The sequence below is a fragment of the Oncorhynchus mykiss genome, unplaced genomic scaffold, assembly GCF_013265735.2.
Source record: "Oncorhynchus mykiss isolate Arlee unplaced genomic scaffold, USDA_OmykA_1.1 un_scaffold_592, whole genome shotgun sequence".
In the NCBI taxonomy this organism is placed as follows: Eukaryota; Metazoa; Chordata; class Actinopteri; order Salmoniformes; family Salmonidae; genus Oncorhynchus; species Oncorhynchus mykiss.
In genome coordinates, this window is record NW_023494039.1 from 60,244 (window position 1) to 70,014 (window position 9,771).

At 42.9% G+C, this 9,771-nt stretch overlaps 1 non-coding gene across 1 annotated transcript; it reads left to right on the forward strand.

Annotated features, from left to right (window-relative positions):
• The first annotated feature begins 720 nt into the window (after positions 1-720).
• Positions 721-793, forward strand: trnar-ccu. The gene has a single exon. It is a non-coding gene; the product is annotated as a tRNA-Arg (tRNA).
• The last annotated feature ends 8,978 nt before the right edge of the window (positions 794-9,771 follow it).

Here is a 9,771-nt window from a genome sequence, read left to right on the forward strand (position 1 = left end):
GCTGGGCCCATAACCCAGAGGTCGATGGATCGAAACCATCCTCTGCTAAACAGTTTATTTTAAGTGCGAACAACATTTTTAAAAATGTGTCGTTTCATGGGCATGTCTCAGTGCCATTATATATATTTTTTTACCTCTTCCAACAGTTCGTATAGGTCATACTGTTTACACAGTATCCCAGTGGCCTAAGACACTGGACTCCTAAGCCATGGATTGTGAGTTCTAGTCTTTTCTGAAGTGGCTGAGAGCAGAGTGGCGCAGCGGCAGCGTGCTGGGCCCATAACCCAGAGGTCGATGGATAGAAACCATCCTCTGCTAAACAGTTTATTTTAAGTGCGAACAACATTTTTTTAAAATGTGTCGTTTCATGGGCATGTCTCAGTGCCATTATAATTTTTTGTTTACCTCTTCCAACAGTTCGTATAGGTCATACTGTTTACACAGTATCCCAGTGGCCTAAGACACTGGACTCCTAAACCATGGATTGTGAGTTCTAGTCTTTTCTGAAGTGGCTGAGAGCAGAGTGGCGCAGCGGAAGTGTGCTGGGCCCATAACCCAGAGGTCGATGGATCGAAACCATCCTCTGCTAAACAGATTTTTTTCAAATGAAACGCAAACAGAAATTAGAAAGCTAATTTCATTTGCGTGTCTCAGTGCTATCCAGTACACATTGTTTTTACTGATTCTATCAGTTCATACTATTTGCATAAGGTAGACAGTACCCCAGTGGCCTAATGGATAAGGCACTGGCCTCCTAAGCCAGGGATTGTGGGTTCAAGTCCCATCTGGGGTGGATGGAAGCGGAGTGGCGCAGCGGAAGCGGAACCACTCTGCTAGCGGCAACTTCAGAAAAGACTAGAACTCACAATCCATGGCTTAGGAGTCTAGTGTCTTAGGCCACTGGGATACTGTGTAAACAGTATGACCTATACGAACTGTTGGAAGAGGTAAAAAAAATGTATAATGGCACTGAAACGACACATTTTTTTAAAAGTTGTTCGCACTTAAAATAAACTGTTTAGCAGAGGATGGTTTCGATCCATCGACCTCTGGTTATGGGTCCAGCACGCTTCCACTACGCCACTCTGCTCTCAGCCACTTCAGAAAAGACTAGAACTCACAATCCATGGCTTAGGAGGCCAGTGTCTTAGGCCACTGGGGATCTTTGTAATCAATATGACCAATACCCTTCACCAAGCTAGTTATGTTATACTCACAGACATTATGTTAACAGTTTTAGGAATTTCAGAGTGTTTTCTATCCTATTCTACCAATTAAATGCATATCCTAGCATCTGAGCCTGAGTAACAGGCAGTTTACTTTGGGCATGTCAATCATCTGGAAATTCTGAAAAAGGACCCTATCCCTAAGAAGTTTTAATGTTAATGGATAAGCCAGAATCAAGTTGTATACACTGAGTAAACCAAACATTCGGAAACACCATCCTAAGGTGATTCGGGGGCAATTGTGTCTGTAATGATACCTCAAGCACTGAGATGCAGTGCCTTAGACCACTGAGCCACTCGGGAGCCCAGCATGACTAAATTTTCCACCTAGAGAGAGGTCAACATAATGCTTACCCGTAGTCCTCAGGATTCAACCTGCGTGGGAAGATCCAATGGTTTCCTAGTCGATCTCCCTAACGACTCGGCCAAGACAACTATGACTAAAGATAGAGACTGACTAGGAGTGAAGGTCCCGGCAGGCATAGCCTACAGCAAATGATAATGTAATAACTGACAGATAGTGTAGTAACTCATTATAATGTGATAACTTCATGAAGTGCAATGTTCCCCACATTAATTTGTTATTTAGTATTGCTTATTTGTTATTTTCTTACATCTTTTCCCAAGAGCAGAGGTTTAAAGGTGAGTGTTTATGACCAATTATTTCTCTGTGTAAAGTTGATATTTCATCATCATCTTGTTACCCACAATCAGCGTGACTCCTCAGTGAGAGGCGCTAAAAAGCAGACAGAAGTGGGAATCAACCCAAACATCCGGGGAGATTGCGACTTGAACGCGACGCCTTAGAGCGCTAGGCCATCCTGAATACAAGAAATTACTTGGGTGTTGTGTTAAAGCGTATGGGATAAAAGTAGAAATAGACACAGCCTCCTGATCACCTCAGAGACCAGTAAATAGATGATACTGACTTGCACTTTCAACATGAGATAGTCATTGGATTTTTTATAAATTACAATCATTCATTGATCCAGTCACTGATTTAACCTCAATATGACCTTCAATGGGAAAGCGTAGTAAATCATCATGATTTGGTGCTAGAGTGTATTCAGAATATGGCCATTTTGGCATACATTTTAAAATGCCTCAGATAAGAGCAAAACGGTGTCTGGAAGTATCAGCAACCATCAGGTTAAGAGTGACAACAGGTCCACATGGGGGAAATCTTAGCAAATGGCTTAATGGTTATTCATGAGAATCGTGTTGTTATATTTTTGAGTTTATCATGGAATCTCACCTGAAATCTGGCTTGAATACAAACCTGTAACTTATGCTACTGTGGCCTATAGCTAGAAGGATTGATAACCAGGTGTGGAAAGGTGTGAGGTGGGATAGATGGCCTGCAGTCCTATCCCAATGGACACCTAATCCCTATGTACTTGTGGAGATCTGAGAGGATGTGATTGGTATAAGAAACACTTCTTGGTATAAGAAAAACGTCCACCTCCGTAGGGGTAAAAAAAAACATTTTTGTTGTCGGTAGGATTCGAACCTGCACGGGGAGAGTCCCGATAGATTTCTAGTCTATTGCCTTAACCACTCGGTCACGACAACTGTGACAGAGGAATAGAGGCTTGTTAGGAGTGAAGGCCCGGCAGGCATATCCTGCTGCAAATTATAATTTAATAACTGAAAGATAATGTAGTAACTCATTATAATGCAATAACTTCATGAATGTTCCCCTCAGTCATAAAAATGTGGTCAGATGAAGCAGATGCTAAACTTCAGGAATGTTTTGCTATCACAGACTGGAACATGTTCCGGGATTCTTCGATGGCATTGAGGAATACACCACATCAATCACTGGCTTTATCAATAAGTGCATCAAAGGACGTCGTTCCCAGAGAAACTGTACATACATACCCCAACCAGAAGCCATGGATTACAGGCAACATTCGCACTGAGCTAAGGGTAGAGCTGCCGCTTTCAAGGTGTGAGACTCTAACCCGGAAGCTTACAAGAAGTCCTACTATGCCCTGAGACAAACCATCAAACAGGCAAAGCGTCAATACAGGGCTAAGATTGAATCATACTACACCGGCTCTGACTCTCGTCTTATGTGGCAAGGCTTTCAACTATTACAGACTACAAAGGGAAACACAGCTGCGAGCTGCCCAGTGATACGAACCTACCAGACAAGCTAAATGCCTTCTATGCTCGCTTCGAGGCAAGCAACACTGAAGCATGCATGAGAGCATCAGCTGTTCTGGAAGACTGTGTGATCACGCTCTCCGTAGCCGACGTGAATAAGACCTTTAAACAGATCAACATACACAAGGCTTCGGGGCCAGATGGATTACCAGGACGTGTGCTTCGGGCATGTGCTCACCAACTGGCAGGTGTCTTCAATTACATTTTCAACATGTCCCTGATTGAGTCTGTAATACCAACATGTCTCAAGCAGACCACCATAGTCCTTGTGCCCAGAACACAAAGGCAACCTGCCTAAATGACTACAGACCCGTAGCACTCACATCCGTAGCCATGAATTGCTTTGAAAGGTTGGTAATGGCTCACATCAACACCATTATCCCAAAACCCTAGACCTACTCCAATTTACATACCGCCCAAACTGATCCACAGATGATCCCATCTCTATTGCACTCCACACTGCCCTTTCCCACCTGGACAAAAGGAAGACTTATGTGAGAATGCTATTCAATGACTACAGCTCAGCGTTCAACACCATAGTACCCTCAAAGCTCATCACTAAGCTAAGGATCCTGGGACTAAACACCTCCCTCTGCAACTGGATCCTGGACTTCCTGATGAGCCGCCCCAGGTGGTGAGGGTAGGTAGCAACACATCTGCCATGCTGATCCTCAACACTGGAGCTCCACAGGGGGTTGTGCTCAGTCGCCTCCTGTACTCCCTGTTCACCCACGACTGCATGGACAGGCACGACTCCAACACCATCATTAGTTTTGCAGACGACACAACAGTGGTAGGCCTGAGCATAGACAACGATGAGACAGCCTATAGGGAGGAGGTCAGAGACCTGGCCGTGTGGTGCCAGAATAACAACCTATCCCTCAACGTAACCAAGACTACGGAGATGATTGTGGACTACAGGAAAAGGAGGCCGAGGCACGCCCCCATTCTCATCGACGGGGCTGTAGTGGAGAAGGTTGAGAGCTTAAGTTCCTCGGTGTCCACATCAACACAAACTAGAATGGTCCAAACACACCAAGACAGTTGTGAGAGGGCACGACAAAGCCTATTCCCCCTCAGGAACTAAAAGATTTGAAATGGGTCCTGAGATCCTCAGGTTCTACAGCTGCAACATTGAGAGCATCCTGAATGATTGCATCACTGCCTGGTACGGCAATTGCTTGACCTCTGACAGCAAGGCACTACAGAGGGTACTGCGTACTTCACTGGGGCTAAGTACTTCACTCCTAAGCTTAGCCCCAGTACTTCACTGGGGCTAAGCTGCCTGCCATCCAGGACCTCTACACCAGGCGGTGTCAGAGGAAGGCCCTAAAAATTGTCAAAGACTACAGCCAGCCCAGTCATAGACTGTTCTCTCTACTACTGCATGGCAAGCGGTACCGGAGTGCCAAGTCTAGGACAAAAAGGCTTCTCAACCCAAACCTCATAAGACTCCTGAACAGGTAGTCAAATCGGGGCACCACGAAAAATATTATAGAGCTGTTATCTTCCGAATAAACTCTTAAAGACCTTGTAATATTTTACATCAATAGCAGTCAATATTAATTGTCACCTTAATTCAGTCTCATCTGAAAGTTGTAAATTCTTGGTTATCTTCACGAACAAGTTGAATCAGCATACAAAATTGGGTTTATTATTTATTTACTAAAACCTAACTAATCACACATAATTACATATACACAGAATTAATCATACCTTAATTACAAATTACGTCATAAGGAAAACATCCCTAGCGGGCGGAACAGATATGACAGCTGTTTACACAAGAAAAGGGGGATTAGTTGAGTGAAAGAGCGGGAAGACTGAAGAACAAAGGGAGAAGCGATGTCTCTATCGTAAATACAGTATCTTATGCATTCTAAATTACCGCCCATTCGGAAAGGAAAATGCAATAAATATTTACTCTTACTTACTTTGGTAGGTTGGTGGTAGATGGAAGGCCGTGTTGCCCAACCGAGTCCTTTGTCCTTTGAAGAATGTATCTGGTAGTAAATTGGATACGTTGTAGTAACGTCGTTGTGTGGTAGACGGGATAGTTTGTCTGTTCTTTCCTAGCCGACATGTAGTGAATAACAGTTCAAAGTTCATACCATTCGCAACCAAAGCTCATGCTGAGGTTGGCTTAGTTCTGTAGTTGACATGTTAGTCCCTTTTAACGCAGAGGCTGCAGACCTCACGTACTTTGAACAAGAGGTTACATTTTCGTCAAGGCTTTATATAGTGGAGCGAGAAGGTGTGTCTGAAAAGTTTTATAACCCATGTCCCTTCACAGGGGCAGGCCACTGATTGACCAGAGCCCTAACCTTATGAAAACCCAAATCTCTCATTTGGAAGCTAAAATTACTTTCATCTCTTCATCAATCATTTTATATTCAAACATTTAAATTGAACAACAATTCCATGTGAATCCGAGAACTACAATGTGCAGACGTTCCACTGTAGAGTTTATGTCATCCTATCATTGATGAGAATGTCTCAGATGACATTATATTCATTAAGTACCACACCGCATTGTTCAATTGGTCGGATTACCCAATATAGTTCATTTCCCCCCACCTTCTGATGTTCCCTGACTCTCTACGTTCAACAAGGATTTTCAAATCTCACATCAGTAGGGTCGAGAGAGGAAAGGGGGGGAGAGGTATTTATGACTGTCATAAACCTACCCCCAGGCCAAGGTCATGACATAGGTATCGGTTTAAAGAGTATGGGGTAAAAGTAGAAATAGGCACAGCCTCCTAAATCACTACAGAGACCAGTAAATGCACGATACTGACTACACTTTCAATTGTCATTTGTTTTTATCAATTAAAACTCCAGTCATTGATTTAACCTCAATATGGCATTCAATGGGAAAAGCATAGTAAATCGTCATTGATTGAGCGCTAAAGTGGCCTCAGAATAGGGCCATTCTGATATAAATATAAAATTCCTCAGATAAGACCGAAAAAACTGTCCGGAAGTATCAGCAACCATCAGGGTAAGAGTGACAACAGGTCCACATGGGGGAAATCTTAACAATGGCTTAATGGTTATTTTCAACGTAATCGTGTTTTTTGGGGGAGGGATCGGTGAGACCAAGGGATCTCACCTATGACCTGTGGCTTGACTTTAGATACGGCGAGTTCGATTACCCTGCCAATACTCTTCCCGCCATACAATCCTGACAACGACCGACGATTGTGCGTTCCGAGATGCCTTTTGTTATTTGCCTGTTTGCGGCACCTGTGAAATTGCGCGATTCTTGCAAATCTCTTTCAGCCTCTCATCAACTAGCTGTTTTTGCAGAATGTTAAATACAATAGTTATCCACTACTCATATTAACTAGTGTTTATTTCCATTACTTTAAGTCATTTATTTTTCAACTGGTTTTTTTACAAAGCAGCTGACATGCAGGCGCTAAAAGTTGTCAGAAGTGAGTTTTCGAACCACGCCTATAGGGAGACCGCAACCTGAATGGCTTAATAGTTATTTTCAACGTAATCGTGTTTAATGGGTTAAACCCATCGCCTTAACCACTCGCACCGACAGAAGAAAAGAGGCTTGTTAGGAGTGAAAGGCCCGGTAGGCATAGCCTACAGCAAATGATAATTTAATAACTGAAAGATAATGTATAACTCATTATAATGCAATAACATGAATGTTCCCCTAATTAATTCGTTATTAAGTATGTTTTTTTTCTTAGACCTTTGCCGCTCAGAAGGTTTGCATTTGAGAGGTTTATTATTAATTGTTTATTCCACTGTGTGAAGTTGTTATTTCATCATCTTATTATTACTGCCAAGCAGCATGACTCCTGCGTGAAGGCGCTAAACAACTGTCAGAAGTGGTATTTGAACACACGCCTCCAGGGGAGACTGCGACCCCACCTTATAACGCTCGGACATCCTGACTTCCTGATAACATGATGTGTTCCCATCTGCTTCATTCATTTTTTATGTCACCTTGTAATATATATATATAAATTACAGTATATCGGGTAAAAGTAGAAATTGACATAGGCTAGGCTACTAATATTTCCCCTCGCTCAGCCAGCACCAAGAAAGGATAATATATAATATGTCCTCGTTTATTAGCACAGTGCAGATACCCATCTCACCCACTAGATCCGCTAAAGGAACTGGGAACTGGTCTTAAAAACCATTGTAAGCACTTTACCATAATTTTTTTTTTTTTTTAAATTATTTCACCTTTATGTATCCAGGTAGGCCAGTTTCATTTGCAACTGCGACCTGGCCAAGATAAAGCCAAGCAGTGCGACAAAAAACAACACATTGTTACACATGGGATAAACAAACGTACAGTCAATAACACAATAGAAAGTCTATGTAGAGTGTGTGCAAATGTAGTAAGATTAGGGAGGTAGGCAATAAATAGGCCATAGAGGCGAAATAATTACAATTTAAGCATTAACACTGGAGTGATAGATGTGCAGATGATGATGTGCAATCGAGATACTGGGGAGCAAAAGAGCAAAAATGAATAAATAACATTATGGAGATGAAGTAGTTGGGCGTGCTATTTACAGATGGGCTCTGTACAGGTAAAGTGATCGGTAAACTGCTCTGACAGCTGATGCTGAAAGTTAGAGAGGGAGCTAAAGTCTCCAGCTTCAGTGATTTTTGCAATTCGTTCCAGTCATTGGCATCAGAGAACTGGTTGATAAATACACTGATTGATGTTGATATAGTCGTATTATGTACCGCTATTTTTACCTTTCCGTTCTTGTGAACAAGTATGATCATTATTGGCCTATCCTTAAGATCGAAGATTCTATTTAAAAACTGTAATAAAACTGAAATAATCACTAAGACTGGCAAACATTTCGATTCTAAATTGCGTGCGTGTGTCTGTGTGTGTGCGCTGTCACGGATCACATGACGCAGAATATGGCCTCCTGACTTGACTCCGTCCTCTTGACAGTCGACAGCTGTGTCTTCTAGCTCTGTATCCACCGAAAAACTCCCGTTAATCAAACACCGAATCTAGCACTCCAGACCCCCCCGAGCTACGGCACACCGAATAACGGACCATGGCGGGTAGACAGCGTACAGTCGGTTAATAAGGACGACAGGAATTGTATATAACCATTAGCTGTGTTATATTACTTTAGTTTGTTTTATATGATTATGGTTTGATATTATTAGGCTATGCTTTGGAGCTATAGCCGAATCACACAAATTCCAGTAGCTTTTGTGTTGCCATCTTTCAGCAACGCTGTTTAAACATGGTTTGATGCATGCGTATTCCACGCAGTTACACAGTCTTTCTATTTATATGTAGATTCTTGTTTTATGCCGCGATGTAGTTAAAGTAACGTTATCCGCGTTGGCAACAAATATGATGACTTAAACTGAAAGTACACCGTATGCTTGTTGTGTTTACGGTCCTGCAGTGTCTGTGCCTACGTGCGGCTCGGCCATTGCTGATTCCCTCTCCTCCATCCGAGTGTGCACTTGTTTACTCTGTGCGTAGGGATGTATCAAACACGCACTTTCGCTATATGCCCATGCATTCTACAATATTTACCCGAGAGATAACACGCAGTGGGTTTTTAATCCTTGAAAATACATCATCACTGGTTTTAAACACGACGCGTTTCTTGTCTGTATTGTCAATCTCACAAGTGGAAACGGCTCGTGCAGAACTGCCTTTGACATTACCACCACAAGTTGACATATGACAGTTATAGTACAGTGTGTAACTAAAGGGCTATATCTAGGTAGGGACGGGTAGAGGGTCAGCTATAGGGCTATTCTATGGTAGGGACGGTAGAGTGTCAGCTATTGGGCTATTCTATGGTAGGAACGGTCTATGGTTACATAGCTGTCTTCCCTATAGGCCGTTTGATATGAAGTACCGATATAAGCCATGTAGAGGGGGTTTCAGGTGCCAGAGAAGCTGCTCTCTCTTTCTGTTTCAGTGTTATTTTACAAATAACTAGTCAGATATTGTGTGTGATTAGACCAAGCATATGTGACGCTTGCCACTAAATGACAACTATGCAAAGGAGCGATGGTTCTGGGAAGGTCGCTACGCAACCATAACACAACCAAACAACTGGTGGTTCTGATTGACCCTCACGTAGCAGAGCCCTGCAGGTAACACATACACATGCTTGCACTCCTATATACACACACACACCATGATCTATGTTCAGTGTTTGACACACCCATGGCCTTGTCTCTGTTAGTTTTGTATTGGTCAAGCCTGAGTGCACCTGAGCAGGTAACACACAACTCAAACCGTGTGTGTGTGTTGCAGGCCATGCTGAGTAGCATCTATGACGAGGTGTGTGTGGTGGATATCTTGGACTCTGGGACACGGCCCACCTGCCCTGATGAAGAGACCAGA